This window comes from Schistocerca cancellata, chromosome 8, assembly GCF_023864275.1.
Source record: "Schistocerca cancellata isolate TAMUIC-IGC-003103 chromosome 8, iqSchCanc2.1, whole genome shotgun sequence".
Lineage (NCBI taxonomy): Eukaryota > Metazoa > Arthropoda > Insecta > Orthoptera > Acrididae > Schistocerca > Schistocerca cancellata.
This window is the reverse complement of record NC_064633.1, coordinates 23,816,481-23,837,055: the sequence shown is the minus strand read 5'-3', so window position 1 is coordinate 23,837,055 and position 20,575 is coordinate 23,816,481. Positions and strand designations below refer to the sequence as shown.

The 20,575-nt window shown below is 43.5% G+C and overlaps 1 protein-coding gene across 2 annotated transcripts in view; it reads left to right on the top strand.

Moving 5' to 3' along the window:
• The window catches only part of LOC126094689 (uncharacterized), a 507,242-nt gene that overhangs the window by 87,145 nt on the left and 399,522 nt on the right, over window positions 1–20,575 (top strand). For both annotated transcript variants that reach the window (XM_049909212.1, XM_049909211.1), the window contains exon 2: window positions 2,504–2,552. The gene's annotated coding sequence lies outside the window, so the exon portion shown is untranslated. The remainder of the gene's footprint in view (window positions 1–2,503; window positions 2,553–20,575) is intronic.

The window sequence follows — 20,575 nt, the reverse complement described above, 5'->3', positions numbered from 1 at the left end:
AATAGCCCATATTTGTCAAACGAGAGCACCCCTTTTTTTGTAGAGTTTTGAGACTCCAGCCTGGATGTTCTTTGGCCAGATTGACAGCTCTAATTTTGTAATCCAAAGAAATATAGTCGTACCCTTTTTTTTTTTTTCTTCTCGTCCGGCTCGTATTCGTCTGATGATTCGTTGGCAATGGGACTCGTTTCAACGTCTTCGTAGGCATTGTTATCGTCGATTTCATTAACGTCTATCAGTTCCTCATCATGAACGAGGGATTTTTCGGCGAGCATTTGCAGCGTATTCTGGAACATTTCTTCCCCAATTACCATGGCTTCTTCGTTGATTGATGATGACGGTTCTGCTGCGATACGATTACTGTTACGAAGGAGGCTTTCAAAATACACAAACGCATCTTTCAATTGTTGTTTCGCCACTTCACTGTGTATAGAATCTTCTTCTATCACATCACTTTCATGCGAAGGGCCCGGATCGCTCTCCAATTGTACCGCCTACATTTTTCCGTTTATTTAACAGGGTGTACCAAAGCTCTCACGTACGCACTGATTTTCGACGATGTTATAAGTTGCGCTAGGGACGGCATCTACCTTCTTTCGAAGTTAGCAGGCAACTAAGCTGTTATGCGGCGGCTCGTTTCGGCCCAATCAGCATCTGTCCTTCAAGTGTAACGAGCGAGTAACGGAGTTTATATTTCATACCTGCCACAGCAAATTTGTGTACGTGGGGTCTCTATTCTAACTCGAACGTTTGACTTACACTATACGGATTCGTTTCGAAATATCGTTTCTACGTCTTCCGTTAACTATACATGGTAAACCTTATGAAGACAATTAATAACATTTGTGGAATACAACTTTGTTTGCGGAAAACATAATGATGTTCGAAGTCGCCAGTTTTTCCACGACAAACGACTTTCAACAACTTATTATATGCATAATTGTTGCAACTGATTGCTGGGAATTATATATATATTTGAATTAAAAAAAAACAAATAATAAAAAAAGTCGCATGGCGCGAGATTCGATCCGGCGACCTTCGGATTACGAACCAGAGTGCTTACTTTTTTTAAAATTATTATTCACCAAAAACAGTAACAAAAATGGCTACAATGAAATGACATAAATAAGGTGACAGATAATTGCACCGCTGCGCCACGACGCTGTAAAAAATTATTAATCGTAGAGAGTATTTCACCGCAACGGTTTCTTTTAACTGTCGATTTTCTCGACAACGGCTGAGAAGTGCATCTTGGTGCTTTGCCACGTTACACCTCTGGCCATGAGCTTTCATTATGCGCAGCATGAATCGAATCTGAATTTCACAATTGGCGGCCTCCCCTTGTTAGTGCAATAGCATATTTTCTCGGATTTGAGTGCTTACTGGTCTATTTAGGAACAAACCGCTATCCTCTCCTTGTTTCGGTAACATTTACACAGACAATACGCAACCTGTCATACCTTCCTTGGTGGAGGGTAACTTTTACGATTGTTACGCATTCCCTTCCTTAATCCACTCGAAAATGGAGCGACGGAAATACGACTGCCCGTGTCCTTCCCTCCAACTCCTGCTTTATCTTGTCTTGTACAAAATGTTGGTGACAGTACATCGCGAATGTCGTTCTCTAAAGTTTCTCACTAGTGTTTCTGTCGCTCCGCAGATTGCTAATCCAGTGCAGGTTGCGTTTCCGTATCCGTAATACTCGCGCGTTGATCGAACCTAAGGGAACTAAAGTAGCAGCGCGCATTTCGGTTGCAGCCAGATCATCTTTTAATACGACCTTGTCCGAATCCCAAAAGACACGAGAAATAATCAAGAATGGCTCGCACAAGTTTTGTGTATAGTGTCTCCTTTATACACGGTCCAGTCCCATTAATGTGACCACCGCCTGTGTTAGACGTCAACGTACAGTAAACTGGACGATAAATAGTTTAACGAGAAGAGAATAGAAGTTTTCGAAATGTGGTGCTACAGAAGAATGCTGAAGATTACATGGATAGATCACATAACTAATGAGGTACTTAACAGAATTGGGGCGAGTAGGAATTTGTGGCATAACTTGACTAGAAGAAGGGATCTGTTAGTAGGACACGTTCTGAGGCTTCAAGCGATGGTGAAGGCAGCGCGGAGCGTAAAAATCGTAGAGGGACTCAGAGATGAATACACTAAGCCAATTCAGAAGGATGTAGGTTGGAGTAGGTACTTGGAGATGGAGAAGCTTGCACAGGATAGGGTAGCATGGCGAGCTGCATCAAACCAGTCTTTGGACTGAAGACCACAACAAGAACAGTTCCAAAAAAGTACTATCGTCTTATCTGCCTCTCCCTCCTTTTCCGTGTGTGTGTGTGTGTGTGTGTGTGTGTGTGTCTGTGTGTGTGTGTGTCTGTGTGTGTGTGTGTCTGTGTGTGTGTGTGTGTGTGTGTGTGTGTGTGTGTGTGTCAACAGTAGATTTATCTCATGATGTTCATCTCCTGATGTTTCATAAACCTATTACTTGTTTCAGGGGCCCTGGAAGAGAGGATCTACAGAAGTGAACTTCTGCAGCATCGGCTGTAAGTAAATATATGCACTATAGTACTGCCAACATAATTATCAATATTTTTTCGACCTTAAGGAAGAGAATCTCATTTGTATGAGTTTTCTGGTGTAGACATGCCCGTAAAACCATTCCTTATAAATCGTAACTAATCAGTCTGGACCTGGTGACCTGATGTTATTTTGATTCAGTAATAATCATACTCATCACATATTGCTCCTAAAATAATGCAGTATTAGTGAGAAATGACCTAATTAATCAAGTAAACGTAAGAAGAAGTGTGATTTTCTTCGAATATAATAGCTATTCCATGTCTGATAGCATATATTTCCACGGCCAACTTTATGGATAAAATATTTTGTTGGTCAATTGTGGTAATGTAGACAGATATATTTGTCAACCACATTGCTGTTTATACAGTATACACAATAATAAAAAGTGCTTGAAGCGGATAGTTAGTGATACATTATTTTATTTCTCGAATAATATGATAGCATAAGAAGTTATCAGGAGAAAGAAAACTGGCGTTCTACGGATCGGAGCGTGGAATGTCAGATCCTTAATCGGGCAGTTAGGTTAGAAAATTTAAAAAGGGAAATGGATAGGTTAAAGTTAGATATAGTGGGAATTAGTGAAGTTCGGTGGCAGGAGGAACAAGACTTCTGGTCAGGTGAATACAGGGTTATAAATACAAAATCAAATAGGGGTAATGCAGGAGTCGGTTTAATAATGAATAAAAAAATAGGAGTGCGGGTAAGCTACTACAAACAGCATAGCGAGCGCATTATTGTGGCCAAGATAGACACGAAGCCCACACCTACTACAGTAGTACAAGTTTATATGCCAACTAGCTCTGCAGATGACGAAGAAATTGAAGAAATGTATGATGAAATAAAAGATATTATTCAGATAGTGAAGGGAGACGAAAATTTAATAGTCATGGGTGACTGGAATTCAGTAGTAGGAAAAGGGAGAGAAGGAAACGTAGTAGGTGAATATGGATTTGGGCTAAGAAATGAAAGAGAAAGCCGCCTGATAGAATTTTGCAAAGAGCACAACTTAATCATGGCTAACACTTGGTTCAAGAATCATAAAAGAAGGTGGTATACATGGTAGAAGCCTGGAGATACTGGCAGGTTTCAGATAGATTATATAATGGTAAGACAGAGATTTAGGAACCAGGTTTTAAATTGTAAGACATTTCCTGGGGCAGATGTGGATTCTGACCACAATCTATTGGTTATGAACTGTAGATTAAAACTGAAGAAACTGCAAAACGGTGGGAATTTAAGGAGATGGGACCTGGATAAACCGAAAGAACCAGAGGTTGTACAGAGTTTCAGGGAGAGCATAAGGGAACAATTGACAGGAATGGGGGAAAGAAATACAGTAGAAGAAGAATGGGTAGCTTTGAGAGACGAAGTAGTGAAGGCAGCAGAGGACCTAGTAGGTAAAAAGACGAGGGCTAGTAGAAATCCTTGGGTAACAGAAGAAATACTGAATTTAATTGATGAAAGGAGAAAATATAAAAATGCAGTAAATGAAGCAGGCAAAAAGGAATACAAACGTCTCAAAAACGAGATCGACAGGAAGTGCAAAATGGCTAAGCAGGGATGGCTAGAGGACAAATGTAAGGATGTAGAGACTTGTCTCACTAGGGGTAAGATAGATACTGCCTACAGGAAAATTAAAGAGATCTTTGGAGAACAGAGAACCAGTTGTATGAATATCAAGAGTTCAGACGGAAACCCAGTTCTAAGCAAAGAAGGGAAAGCGGAAAGGTGCAGGGACTATATAGAGGGCCTATACATGGGCAATGTACTTCGGACAATATTATGGAAATGGAAGAGGATGTAGATGAAGATGAAATGGGAGATACAATACTGCGTGAAGAGTTTGACAGAGCACTGAAAGACCTGAGTCGAAACAAGGCCCCAGGAGTAGACAACATTCCATTAGAACTACTGACGGCCTTGGAAGAGCCAGTCCAGACAAAACTCTACCATCTGGTGAGCAAGATGTATGAGACAGGCGAAATACCCTCAGACTTCAAGAAGAATGTAATAATTCCGATCCCAAAGAAAGCAGGTGCTGACAGATGTGAAAATTACCGAACAATCAGTTTAATAAGTCACGGATGCAAAGTACTAACGCGTATTCTCTACAGACGAATGGAAAAACTGGTAGAAACCGACCTCTGGGAAGATCAGTTGGATTCCGTAGAAATATTGGAGCACGTGAGGCAATACTGACCCTACGACTTATCTTAGAAGCTAGATTAAGGAAAGGCAAACCTACGTTTCTAGCATTTGTAGACTTAGAGAAAGCTTTTGACAATGTTGACTGGAATACTCTCTTTCAAATTGTGAAGGTGGCAGGGGTAAAATACAGGGAGCGAAAGGCTATTTACAATTTGTACGGAAACCAGATGGCAGTTACAAGAGTTGAGGGGCATGAAAGGAAAGCAGTGGTTGGGAAGGGAGTGAGACAGGGTTGTAGCCTATCCCCGATGTTATTCAATCTGTATATTGAGCAAGCAGTGAAGGAAACAAAAGAAAAATTTGGAGTAGGTATTAAAATCCATGGAGAAGAAATAAAAACTTTGAGGTTCGCCGATGACATTGTAATTCTGTCAGAGACAGCAAAGGACTTGGAAGAGCAGTTGAAAGGAATGGACAGTGTCTTAAAACTAGGGTATAATATGAACATAAACAAAAGCAAAACGAGGATAATGGAATGTAGTCGAATTAATCCGGGTGATGCTGAGGGAATTAGATTAGGAAATGAGACACTTAAAGTAGTAAAGGAGTTTTGCTATTTGGGGAGCAAAATAACTGATGATGGTCGAAGTGGAGAGGATATAAAATGTAGACTGGCAATGGCAAGGAAAGCGTTTCTGAAGAAGAGAAATTTGTTAACATCTAGTATAGATTTAAGTGTCAGGAAGTCGTTTTTGAAAGTATTTGTATGGAGCGTAGCCATGTATGGAAGTGAAACATGGACGATAACTAGTTTGGACAAGAAGAGAATAGAAGCTTTCGAAATGTGGTGCTACAGAAGAATGCTGAAGATTAGGTGGGTAGATCACATAACTAATGAGGTATTGAATAGAATTGGGGAGAAGAGGAGTTTGTGGCACAACTTGACAAGAAGAAGGGACCGGTGGGTAGGACATGTTCTGAGGCATCAAGGTATCACAAATTTAGCGTTGGAGGGGAGCGTGGAGGGTAAAAATCGCAGAGGGAGACCAAGAGATGAATGCACTAAGCAGATTCAGAAGGATGTAGGTTGCAGTAAGTACTGGGAGATGAAGAAGCTTGCACAGGATAGAGTAGCATGGAGAGCTGCATCAAACCAGTCTCAGAACTGAAGACCACAACAACAACAAGTAGTTGTTATTTCACAGATAAGACACATCATTCCAAACGAGAATGGTAACAATGTAACTCTGCAAAGGTGCCTGAACTAGTCTGAAAGCACAAAATGTGTTATTGCTAAGCAAAATAGAAAGCTCAGGATTATTTTACTTCCTCAGTTAACCGAGTGCCCAGCCTCGGTTCTCGTTTACCTTTGGGTGCATATGGATAAATTATGCTCCTGAGCTTTTCGTACGTTCCGTCGTTACTGTCACTGAAGGTAAGTGTTTATTGGGAATTTAGACAACCATGAAAGTGAGAGAGGTAGAACGTTCTTGAACTTAAAGTGATGTACCTGTGTTCCAAGTAACTGAGCCGTTACTACGTACAATACAATTTCCTTGGGCACATCGGTAACTGCATGCCATTATAAGAACCAGTGAGGAGTCAAACTTAGTCGGTATCCCTAACCGTCCTGGCTTATGTTGGCCACCGCCCAACGCGAGATGAAGTGATGGCTGGTAGCACTGAGGGCTCGTGACGTAGCAAGGAAAGTACAGGATGACCCAAAAGTCCGCTAGCATTGGAAAATTCAATAATTCTCGGAATAATGTTGGTAGAGAGGTAAAAATTGACGCACGTACTTCAAATAAGATGGGGTTTTATTAAAACCAAGAAAGGGCAAAAAAGACCAAAGATGGCGCTTCATGTTATATAAAAGCAATAAGTAGCAGAACAGTTGATTTTTTAATAAAGACGATGTTCTTTATAACAAATGCTCAGAATGTCGGCCGTCGTTCATCAGCAATACCTGTAGTCGCGGGACAATGTTGTGAACAGCAGCACAGCATATCAGTAGGTATGGTGAGAAGTTTCCGTCGCAAGTCGTCTTTTAGCATCCATAATGGGGTCGGACGTTCACAGTAGACCTGAGACTCCAGGTAACCCTACAGTCAATAATCACACGGATTGAGGTCAGGGGACATGTAAGGCCACGCATGACGGAAGCGCAGCAGACGATTCTCACCAAACGATGTGCGCACGAGATCTTCCACATGGGTAGCAATGTGGGGTCGAGTGCCATCCTGCATAAAAGTCACATTTTCCAGCAGGTTTTGATCAGCCAGGCTAGGGATGATCTGGTTCCCTCTCTCACTACAGCTCATTTTACACACAATTGTCATGCGGCGACGCTGACGTATTACTGTCCAGCGCCATCTGTTGGCCAGTTTTTGCACTCGTTTTTGATGTCAGTAAAACCCTGTGTCATTTCAGGCATGTGTGTCAATTTTTATTTCGCTGCCTACGTTATTCCGTTAGTTACTGCGGTTTCGAACGTTACGTACTTCCGGGTCACCCCGAGTATATGCGGAGCAGAGGCGAATGGAGGATCAGTATAGCGATGAGACGGGCCGGAAATGGGGAGACGTGTGCGACTCTGGAAAAGGGCAGAATGTTACGGTGCTGTGACTAGCAGCATAATTATCAGTGTTTCGGAGTACGACACAGTTTAGCGCACGCTGCTGGACATGGGGTTGGTTGGTTGGTTGGTTGGTTGGTTGTTTCGGGCAATAAGACCAGACAGCAAGGTCATCGGTCTCATCGGATTAGGGAAGGACGGGGAAGGAAGTCGGCCGTGCCCTTTGAAAGGAGCCATCCCAGCATGTGCCTGGAGCGATTTAGGGAAATCACGAAAACCTAAATCAGGATGGCCGGACGCGGGATTGAACCGTCGTCCTCCCGAATGCGAGTCCAGTGTCTAACCACTGCGCCACCTCGCTCGGTCACTGGACATGGGGTTCCGCAACAGGTGACATCTAAGTATTCCAATGTTAACACAACGCCATTGTCAGTTATGATAACAGTGGACACTAGATCATCGAGATTGTACAGTGGGTGGATTGGAAACGCTCCGCCTTATTGTATTGTAAGCTTTCTATAAAAAATTTGTCTGTATGTGAGAAAAACAATATATTTACACTACTGGCCATTAAAATTGCTACCCCACGAAAATGACGTGCTACAAACGCGAAATTTAACCGACAGGAAGAAGATGCTGTGATTTGCAAATGATTAGCGTTTCAGAGCATTCACACAAGGTTGGCGCCGGTGGCGACACCTACAACGTGATGACATGAGGAAAGTTTCCAACTGATTTCTCATACACAAACAGCAGTTTACCGGCGTTGCCTGGTGAAACGTTGCTGTGATGCCTCGTGTAAGGAGGTGAAATGCGTACCATCGCGTTTCCGACCTTGATAAAGGTCGGATTGTAGCCTATCGCGATTGCAGTTTATCGTATCGCGACATTGCTGCTCGCGTTGGTCGAGATCCAATGACTGTTAGCAGAATATGGAATCGGTGGGTTCAGGAGGGTAATACGGAACGCCGTGCTGGATCCCAACGGTCTCGTATCATTAGCAGTCGAGATGACAGGCATCTTATCCGCATGGCTGTAACGGATCGTGCAGCCACGTCTCGATCCCTGAGTCAACAGATGGGGACGTTTGTAAGACAATAACCATCTTCACGAACAGTTCGACGACGTTTGCAGCAGCATGAACTATCACCTCGGAGACCATGGCTGCGGTTACCCTTGACGCTGCATCACAGACAGGAGCGCCTGCGATGGTGCACCCAACGACGAACCTGGGTGCACGAATGGCAAAACGTCATTTTTTCGGATGAATCCAGGTTCTGTTTACAGCATCATGGTGGTCGCATCCGTCTTTGGCGATATCGCGGTGAACGCACATTGGAAGCGTGTATTCGTCATTGCCATACTGGGGTATCACCCGGCGTGATGGTATGGGGTGCCATTGGTTACACGTCTTGTTCACCTCTTGTTCTCGTTGACGGCACTTTGAACAGTGGACGTTACATTTCAGATGTGTTACGACCCGTGACTCTACCCTTCATTCGATCCCTGCGAAACCCTACATTTCAGCAGGATAATGCACGACCGCATGTTGCAGGTCCTGTACGGGACTTTCTGGATACAGAAAATGTTCGACTGCTGCCCTGGCAAGCACATTCTCCAGATCTCTCACCAATTGAAAACGTCTGGTCACTGGTGGCCGAGCAACTGCCTCATCACAATGCGCCAGTCACTTCTCTTGATGAACTGTGGTATCGTGTTGAAGCTGCGTGGGCAGCTATACGTGTACACGCCATCCAAGCTCTGACTCAATGCCCAGGCGTATCAAGGCCGTTATTACCGCCAGAGGTGGTTGTTCTGGGTACTGATTTCTCAGTATCTATGCACCCAAATTGCGTGAAAATGTAATCACAAGTCAGTTCTACTATAGTATATTTGTCCAATGAATACCCGTTTATCATCTGCATTTCTTCTTGGTGTAGCAATTTTAATGGCCAGTAGTGTAAGTGTTCCTTTGACGACACAACGCTATTGTCAGTTATGATAACATTGGATACGAGATTGTCGAGATTTACGGTGGATCGATGGAAACTTTTCACCTTGTTAGATTGTAAGCTTTCTATAAAACATTTGTCTGTGTGTGAGAGAAACTGAATATATTTATTTCAAAAGTTGTTTCCTCATGTAACGTGTACTGTAAGCATCGTATTCAATAGCTGAGCAAAACTGACTGTGGGGATCGCCCTATGTTGCACATGCAGTGTCGTGAGATAATGTGAAATAAAGAAAATGAACGTAATTAAATGCCAAAATAAACTAAATGTGTGCTCAATGAAAACTATATAACTGAAACTCAGTACCTAAGTCCATTATGAACGTTGCGTGATAAGAAGTGCAACGTTTCACTTGGGATATGCACAAAAAATTACTACTCTCCTCGGAAGAAAATAACTGTTTGAAATTATAAGTGCTGCTAACTGATAATTAGTCTGCTTGTTGGCACGACACCCGACAGTCCTGACTACACATTGTTCTCTCAAGAATGCGAAGTGAAGTCCGCCCTGAAATAAAAGTGATTTATCTCTTGCTCAGCGTACTATTTTACGTCTCAAGTATTGACATTCCCGAAAGCAAATACAAATCAGCAGATGCGGCAGCTAAAGGTAAATAATCTACCTCTTTCTCAGAAACAGTCTGTGTCTTTGTGTGGCGTAAGGTGCAATGCAGACACGACAAAATCTTCACCACTTTGGTATGAACCACGGAGACGGGTTTTGCTGTAAAGAAAATCGTTTTTGAGAAATCAGACCATAATTATTGACAAAGAGACTGCACAAAATAAGAAGACTCTAGCTATTACAAAGTTTTCTCACTACAAAGAAAGTAAGTGCATCTAAAATTTTGTCCATCGTTATAGAGAACAAGAAAGTATTATAAATGAGTTTTTATCTCCAGAATAAAGTACTCCAGATAGTTTCATTCAAGGTTCACAGAAAACAGATCTCATTCTCTGAAAAACTCACCTGCTCGCTACTATACCTCAAATAAGAGTGCCCCACTGCTGCTCAACTGACTGACTAACAAGTCAGCCACAGATGAAACTAAAACAGATCCAAGGATCTTATTCACTACTCGTGCAGTGCGCTCGTTGAGCTTTGCCCCAGTACAATAAAGGTGAATTATTTACAATAGCAGAAAACATATGAGAATCTTACAGGATGGAAGACGTTTCTTGTTACACGTGGCTGATCGTCGCGTCCGTATACGCCGTCATCAAGATGGACGATTGCTCGAAACATCCAACACGTCACGGACGCAGGTCTGTGAGGCCAGTATCAAGTTACGGCAGATGTTCACCTGGCCTGCCATGGAACTCGCGGGCCACCTTTATCCTTTCGTGCTTGATGTCTTCTCCGAGGGCAATGGCAACCTCCAGAAGACATATCTGTGTTGCAAGGTCAGAATCCTGCTACAATGCTTTCAGCAGCACGATAGTGAATTCTCGTTGATGTCTTGGCCACTAAATTCGACCGCTATGAGCTCGATGGAACACGAAAATCCGGGAAGTGATATGTTTAAACACGGGTGCTCTTGCTAATTTGTTAATGTATTGCATTTACTTCGACTGTTAAACATTCAGATGATTATTGTACATAAATTACTCTTCCTAAGTCATTAATGCGAAGTCTTATGTTTACAAAATATCTTCAGGTAATACCGGTTTCGGATTACATACATTCCATCTTGAGATCTGTCCTTGTGGGAAAGTAACTTGCCAATTGGAGGAGCTAAGCAGTCTCGACATGGCAGAGGACTTTTAAATAGACATTGCCTCCTTCAAATGCCAACCTGCTGTCGACACAGTCGACCGCGGTCCGTTAGTATACGTCGGACCCGCGTGTCGCCGCTATCAGTGATTGCAGACAGAGCGCCGCCACACGGCAGGTCTAGAGAGACTCCCTAGCACTCGCCCCAGTTGTACAGCCGACTTTGCTAGCGATGGTTCACTGACTACATATGCTCTCGTTTGCAGAGACGACAGTTTAGCATAGCCTTCAGCTACGTCATTTGCTACGACCTAGCAAGGCGCCATATTCTTCAAGAATGTATTCTGAACAGATAATCTTGTGAAGAGCGACGTTCATCATTAATGGATTAACGTTAAGTGTAAAACTAATTACGTCCGCTTTCTAAATTCTAATTCCTTGTCATGTTTCAGACCTCACGTCAGTGTAGTCGTTCCCTCCTCACGCCGGCCTGCGTGAGCTAAACGCGTGCGTTTCGGCCTCCACTAGTAACAGGGTGTTGGCTCTTCTACCAACACAACAATATCTACTTTTGTATAAATGGAATATTAGCAAAGGAAGTCGGGTTCACCGCACTGCAGTACCTACCACCTAAATATAACAAGAGGAGGGGAAAGTATCTGCCTTTAGAGTCTTTTAGACGATACTTGCTCTTTAGTTGCGAGTAGGGACGAACACTGAAACAAAACGCACAGTTTGCTTTAGCAAGCTTCTATTCACCTGCATTGTGAAGGCAGATAAGGGCTCCAGCGATGCTGCCAGTTGTCAGAGGCTGTGGGGACAATACAGTACAATACAGAGCGGCGCCGAGTTGTCCGGAAGCTGGCTGCGTCCTGTAGAAAGCGAGAGAGAGAGAGAGAGAGAGAGAGAGAGAGAGAGAGAGAGAGAGAGAGAGAGCGTCGCATTGTGCCAGAGGTACCGACCACCGCCTGCCGCGTGTTCATCGCTTCATTTGCAAAGCCCCTACTTTCCAGCCTCTGGCAGCAAGCCTAGAGCAAGTGGTGCTGTCCGCTATCTGCTGTATCCAGTGCGTGACCCCCCGCAGGCAGCGAGGGAGGCGCGGCAACCACTATAGCGAACACTGCCTGTTACCCACTTTCGTTATAACTGTTATGTTTCACGTTATTCCGTGTTATTGTTGCAAACTAAATTGGTTTCCTATTCTTAACCTTTTAATGGTTCAAATGGCTCTAAGCATTACGGAACTTAACATCTGAGACTTATAACTACTTAAACCTAACTAACCTAAGGACATCACACACATCCATGCCCGAGGCAAGATTCGAACCTGCGACCGTAGCAGCAGCGCGGTTCCGGACTGAAGCGTCTAGAACCGCTCGGCCACAGCGGCCGACTAACCTTTTAATGTTTTAACGTTTACCTAATGGTGCAAGCCGTGTGCATATTTAAGCACTATCTGATAAAAGAATCGCCAAATCAGTCTGAAACTAACAGTATTAAATTAACTTTTACCAAAATTATTAGAAAACATAACTGTGCACTAAAGAAACTGTCCTTTGCAATTCCGTGTTGTGCAGTGCAACGAACAGTGCTTACAATTCGTGCCCTACGGAAGGTGGAGAGATTTGGTGAGTATGAATAAGAGTACCCAACAGTTCTTTCCACAACCTGTCGTCTTCTAAAGTTGTGTCCGCAGCGCAGAAGTCAGCCCGTCGGCGGAGGCTACTATGCCCTCATCTGGAACCTGTGATTGTGCTTTTTGTCGAATGCCACTTGCCAAAATTAGTCTCCTTACCTATAGAGAGCAAGATCTCTAGTACTGACAATGATGGTAGGCGACGCTTTACTGTATCCTGTTTCATTTGTAAGTAGGCTGTTTAGGTTTTTATATTGGTAACGCCACGTAGCGCTCTGTTTGAAAATCACTGGCTGTGCTGTGTGCAGTCTGTGGCTGGTTGGCATTGTTGTAATATTCGCTATTGTAGTGTTGAGCAGTTGGATGTGAACAGCGCGTAGCGTTGCGCAGTTGGAGGTGAGCCGTCAGCAGTGGTGGATGTAGGGAGAGAGATGACAGAGTTTTGAGAGCGGATGTTGTGGACGTGTGTCCATCAGAGAGAGTAAATTTGTAAGACTGGATGTCATGAACTGATATATATATTATGACTTTTGAACACTATTAAGCTAAATACATTGTTTGTTCTCTATCGAAATCTTTCATTTCCTAACTATGCCTATCAGTAGTTAGTGCCTTCAGAAGTTAGAATCTTTTATTTAGCTGGCAGTATTGGCGCTCGCTGTATTGCAGTAGTTCGAGTAACGAAGATTTTTGTGAGGTAAGTGATTCATGAAAGTTATAGGTTATTGTTAGTCAGGGCCATTCTTTTGTAGGGATTATTGAAAGTCAGATTGCGTTGCGCTAAAGATATTGTGTGTCAGTTTAGTGACGATCAGAATATGTAAAGAGAGAAATGTCTAAGTACGTTCAGTTTCGCTCAGCTGTTTGAAAATCAAATAACGAAAGGGCTTTATCAGCACAATCATTCTGAACTTTTTCTAAGGGGAGGGTTGGGTTGGGTTGTTTGGGGAAGGAGACCAGACAGCGAGGTCATCGGTCTCATCGGATTAGGGAAGGACGGGGAAGGAAGTCGGCCGTGCCCTTTCAAAGGAACCATCCCGGTATTTGCCTGGAGCGATTTAGGGAAATCACGGAAAACCTAAATCAGGATGGCCGGACGCGGGATTGAACCGTCGTCCTCCCGAATGCGAGTCCAGTGTGCTAGCCACTGCGCCACCTCGCTCGGTTTCTAAGGGGAGGTTTCACATTATTATTTACATGTTCATACATTTCACACTGTTTTTTCTAACACTCGACATAGCTTTCTTAATAGCACGGTAACTTTTGTGCCAACTTCCGACATATAGTACAACATGACCATCCGAAGAAGAGTTACGCGTCCGTCCCTCTAGAACGCCCGAAACAGTCTGACTAGCGCAGACGAAGCACTTCGTGTCCCAGGCGCACCAAAGCGACCCGAAGGTGCCCGAAGCACTTCGCTTGTAATGTCGTCACTCTTATGTTTCTCATAACTAGTCAAATTTAATTAACGGGAACGATAAACCCGTAGGGTAACCATGAGAGATTGTCATACTGAAAACTGGATTAAATACAATAAACAGTATATAAATAATTAATATGAGTAGTTAGGCGTTTTGGCGCCCAACACCCGAATGTGTCGACCAATCAGAAGCAAATTCAGTACAATTGGCGGACTCCCCCACGGATTCTGCCACTTGTACCTCACTCCACTTTTCTACCATATGCTACTTCGCGTGTATCAAGCTGCATGAAGGCGAATTTCTAGTAAGATAAAATACTGGCGGCCACAGCGAGGAATATCACAGTGACAAGCAATTCCAACACACGAAACAGACTAAAAATATTACAGAAAATTACAAATCGAATTTTGAAAGAATAAATGACCAAAATGCTTATATTGAAATGCCCTGTAAATTAATTCACGCAAACTGACTAAATAAAATTCCAAACATTAAACGACTCACATGCGAATGTAACTCCGTATTGTAAGAACAAGACTATCTGACAAAATGATGTAATCTCACCTTAACTTCACCTGATCTGAACGTGATAATTTCTAAATGCACTGGTTAACTGTTAATTCTCTCACTATGTCCTAACTGATGTTAATTTGGCCCTAACATCACTTACGTTGTAACAACGGAAACTCCGTACTGCTCGAAAGTGACGAATATTAAAATACAGCGCAGCAGCAAACCAACTGAAGACAAGAAAAAGTCTTGCCCAAAGGAATGCAAGGAAAATGAGCGACTATCTTCCGCCCAGTGCAATGTGACGACACACAATCAGAAAACGAAACTTTTGCGACGGGATGCTGGTAGAAACCCGTCTTTATCAATAAATGAAAAAGAGGCTAGCATTCAAAAAATATATTTCGTAGTCTGATTCCTTAACAATTATAACTATCTTTACAAAAATCACTTCTTACAAAAAACATGACACTGCCTTGAAATTAGTTAAAAGAATGGTAAAGGAGTGGTAAAAACTCATCATAAATTACGCACGCGGAGACACTGCAGCGACAACGTTACGTGAGAATCTTCACACCTCTCAAATCAGTCTTTACGGAATCATATTTCCAAAAAGCAACTTCCTCTACATTTATATCTGTGTTCTGCTAGATTTTCAGACAGTACAGCAACGTCACCAACACGCGACTCCTTCACGTCCTTCTCGTTGTATACCATCGGCAACCTCAATGTCACAAACAACCAAAGATCACAAATAGTCACACTCAGAATGTCTGTGACGTAAAATATCATCTACTGAAACCTTCCGTTTGAAAAATATCCGCTGTATAAATACGAGGTATCACACATCGGAGAAAGAAAATTCAAGGCTCTTTAGCGACAGAGGACTGGGTATCCCAAGGATCTCAAAAATTCTGCTGGAATGTCCTCTACGATAGAGGCCTGGTTTCGACTTACGTCTTTCAGTGCTCTGTCGGATTCTTCTCGCAGTATAGTATCTACCGACTCATCTGCAGCTACCTTATCTTTACTTTATATACTAATACCTAGAAGTTAGTTTCCGTTCTATAGCCATCCTATATATTCCTTCCACCTCTGAGGCTTCCCTTCCTTCCTTCCTTGTTACTGACTCTCGATATTCATGCAACTGCTTGTCTTTTCTGCAAAGTGCTCTTCAATTTTACTATCCGCACTGTCTTTCAACTTAGCTTTCTAGTCTAGCTATTTCTGGTGTGCTCATTTTTGCCTGGGACATTTTCTGCTTTTCTATATTTTTCCCCACGACTTTTCTGCTTATCTGTATTTTTTCCTTTTTTCAGTTGGGTTCAGTATCTGGTGCCTTATCCAATGATTTCGGCTGGGCTGTGTCTTTGTCTATTTGACCCTCTGCTGCCTTCACTCTTTGGCGTCTCAGGGGTACCCATACGTCATCTCTCAGTATGAAACTCAAAATAAATCACTCACAAGGGAAGCAAACACCCAGCGGTTCCCCGATTACGCCCAGCTTTCGCATGTTTGAAGTGCATACTTAGATGTAACAAATTCTGACGTATTACGATGTGCTTTAGATGCGTTTTCGACTATTCGAGGTTCAAAATTTTTAGAGCCTGTTTAAAAACAATACCAGAGCGTCACCCATAGTGCTGAGCCATGAGCTCGTGCAAGACAAATTCATGCATTGATCTGTTCAACCATTCTGCCATCAACCTGGTGCGAATATAAGTCTTCAACTAGAATAATTTAAGACTATTTTGCAGTACCCGCATAGACACATAGCGTAAGCCCTGTCCGCACGTAACGATCTCTCTGCTCAGATGTTTGTTCATGCAATACATCGTGGCAAATGGGCGTCCACGCGGTATCGAAACATTCCTCTGCTGTTGCTACTCCATCTGTCTGCCTACTAAACGAATTTCTTCGGCAAACTGCTGTGCTCTCGCAAAGGATATTTCAGTCAGAACACTGTTAGTGGAGGAAATTCTTATGTGGTCTGTCTTCACAACTTCTCTCGCAAAAAAAAAAAGTGTCAGAGGCGATACGACTGTTCTAAATGCTCAAGACATTGGCTTCTTCAGCAACTTAGCGAACTACAGGGCGAGCCCGATGAATGGCGAAATTATTTGCGCAAGGCACGGAGATGTGCCGGTACCTATTGACGCTCGTTACTCATGTTCCGTTTTCTCTGACGTTGCCTCTCAAATTTCGTCGAGTGGCGCTCCTGCTGCGGCTCTACATGTCCTGACCGACCAGAAAGCACAGGAGCTCAACTCAACTACTGCAAAGTTGGCTAATATCTTTGGTCGTCCCCGATGACACATCGAATAGATTTCGCTTCTTTGCTCAACATCCCGCGGCAGACAGTCCTACCGAGCGAGGTGGCGCAGTGGTAGCACACTGGACTCGCATTCGGGAGGACGACGGTTCAATCCCGCGTCCGGCCATCCTGATTTAGATTTTCCGTGATTTCCCTAAATAGCTCCAGGCAAATGCTGGGATGATTCCTTTGAAAGGGCACGGCCGATTTCCTTCCCCATCCTTCCCTAAACAGATGAGACCGATGACCTCGCAGTTTGGTCCCTTTCCCCAAACAACCCAACCCAACCCAAACAGTCCTCTCTGTTTGCCTCATGATCAGCTGTTCTCATTTTCGCCACTAAAGAATTAAATTATCCCGGTTGCGTGTCTCACTGGTAAATATCTAGATAAATTCAGCCATTAACACTCTAGGGCACTGACGCACATAAGCCACTTGCGAATTCAGTGTGTACGCAAAGACGCGAAACACTACCCGAACAGCTTGACTCAAACATCTTTCGGCAACAGATTTGCGGCGATCAAGTGTCCATCTACTGTTTGTCTGTAGTGGAGTAGGCGGATCGTTTCTTTATAGCTAAAAAAATCTCGAGTTGGCGCTAACTTCACCTGGAGGAGAACATGAAAAGAGAATTTAACAAGAGATTGGGGAATATACACCAGGTCATTAAATGTTAATGTAACCCCCGGTAGCACATCAAATTTTATAAACACACAATGCTGTCCCGTATAGAATATAAAAGTGGATATCATCTACATCTACATCCATACTCCGCAAGCCACCTGACGGTGTGTGGCGGAGGGTACCTTGAGTACCTCTATCGGTTCTCCCTTCTATTCCAGTCTCGTATTGTTCGTGGAAAGGAGGATTGTCGGTATGCCTCTGTGTGGGCTCTAATCTCTCTGATTTTATCCTCATGGTCTCTTCGCAAGATATACGTAGGAGGGAGCAATATACTGCTTGACTCCTCGGTGAAGGTATGTTCTCGAAACTTTAGCAAAAGCCAGTACCGAGCTACTGAGCGCCTCTCCTGCAGAGTCTTCCACTGGCGTTTATATGTCATCTCCGTAACGCTTTCGCGATTACTAAATGATCCTGTAACGAAGCGCGCTGCTCCCCGTTGGATCTTCTCTCTCTCTTCTATCAACCCTGTCTGGTACGGATCCCACATTGCTGAGCAGTATTCAAGCAGTGGGCGAACAAGCGTACTGTAACCTACTTCCTTTGTTTTCGGATTGTATTTCCTTAGGATTCTTCCACTGAACATGTCTGGCATCTGCTTTACCGACGATCAACTTTATATGATCATTCCATTTTAAATCACTCCTAATGCGTACTCCCAGATAATTTATGGAATTAACTGCTTCCAGTTGCTGACCTGCAATTTTGTAGCTAAATGATAAGGTATCTTTCTATGTATTCGCAGCATATTACACTTGTCTACATTGAGATTCAATTGCCATTCCCTGCACCATGCGTCAATTCGCTGCAGATCTTCCTGCATTTTAGTCCAATTTTCCATTGTTACAACCTCTCGATATACCACAGCATCATCCGCAAAAAGCCTCAGTGAACTTCCGATAGCCGGCCGAGGTGGCCAAGCGGTTAAAGGCGCTACAGTCCCCTAGAACTTAGAACTAAAGCCTAACTAACCTAAGGATATCACACACATCCATGCCCGAGGCAGGATTCGAACCTGCGACCGTAGCGGTCGCGCGGTTCCAGACTGTAGTGCCTAGAACCGCCTGGCTACCAGCGGCCGGCAGTCTACTTTTTTCTTTCGACTTTCGCAGTGAGAAAGTTACAGACAAACAGATAAGACAAGATATCTTTACGTGTTTCTCCTACACCGTTTGTACCTCGAAAAATATCAGGTTAAAGGGTAAGACATCATGAGCAGAAGTCGATGCTCGGCGCAGGACTGCCGTCGATTGTCAGCTGTTTGTGTATCCCTGGGAGAAGCGCTTGAGAAATTGCATTCCATTTCGCGGGAAGATCCTCTTGGCTAAGCGCTGAGACGCCAATCTCAGATTGCGAAACCCTCCCATTACGTGCAGGCAGAAAACGGTGATTACGTAGCGCGGTTGCTAGAATGCTTTGCTGCAGACACAAAATAACGTAAGACTTCTGTTTTTGGATTCACCACTCTCCTTCACCCTACAACACTAAAATCGGGAAAATGTTACATTGCTACTAAACCATCGTAAAGTGTAGTGCTCCACGTTGTATTCAAAGGAAGTTATAATTTACAGGTTATGCGTTAGTTAATTACGATTATTAGATCTCCAGTGGTATGTTAAATACCAAATTAAGTGCAGAATGTCCTGTTTTATAAACTACTGTAATCGTATATTTTAGTGCGGTTTAGTAATCTAAGGTTAATTTTTGTAAGAATAATCTCGAAGCTAAAAAGCAGTCGAAATTAAATGACATTGTTTCTTCATTGTGCAGATTGAATACCTTGTATATGGTGACCGATTTTCAGCTTCAGATTTGATTATCATGACTGGTTTTTTACTTGTGCAATATTTATGATAGTGAAGTGCAGGCTTGTCTGAAAGTACTACATTCTAATTAGAACAAATTTTCTAAAATGCAGGGGTGGTAATGGAAAGAAAAGTAGGTGGTGAAAGTTAGCGGAGATTCGGGTATAAATTGTCCAGCCATTGTTTCCATCACAACTCTCAGCTACTGTTCCATTTGCGGTCAGTATTTCAAAAAGACAATGAAACTTTGACCACTGACAAACAAATGCACTGAACTAACGTTTCCTTAAGTGTTTTATAAAGCCTCATAAAAGATACCTAGTACGGTACATACATCAGTGTGACCGCAAGTTCGTGGTGCTCCCATCGGTAATGCTGGAATTCAATATGGTGTTGGCTCGCCCTTAGCGTTGATGACGGCTTCCACTCTCGCAGGCATACGTTCAATCAGGTGCTGGAAGGTTTCTCGGGGAATGGCAGCCCATTCTTCACGGAGTGCTACACTGAGGAGAGGTACCGATGTCTGTCGGTGAGGCCTGGCACGAAGTCGGCTTTCCAAAACATAAAGGTGTTCTGTACGATTTAGGTCAGGACTCTGTGCAGGCCACTCCGTTACAGTGATGTTATTGTCGTGTAACCACTCCGCCAAAGGCCATGCATCATGAGCAGATATCCGATCGTGTTGAAAGATGCAGTCGTCATCCCCGAATAGCTCTCCAGCAGTGGGAAGCAAGAAGGTGCTTAAAACATCAATGTAGGCCTGTGCTGTGATAGTGCCACACAAAACAATAAGGGGTGCAAGCCCCCTCCATGAAAAACACGACCACGCCATGACACCACCGCCTCCGAATTTTACTGTTGGCACTACAGACGCTGGCACATGATGTTCACTTGGCATACGCCGTATCCTCACCCTGCCATCGGATCGGGACATTGTGTACCGTGATTCGTCACCCCACGCAACGTTTATCCAGTATTCAATAGTCCAATGTTTACGCTCCTTACACCAAGCGAGGCGTCGTTTGGCATTTACCGGCGTGATGTGTGTGGCTTATGAGCAGCTGCTCGACCATCAAATCAAAGTTTCTTCACCTCCCGCCTAACTGTCATTGCCTGTGCAGTGGATCCTGATGCAGTGGATCCTGATGCAGTTTGGAATTCCTGTGTGATG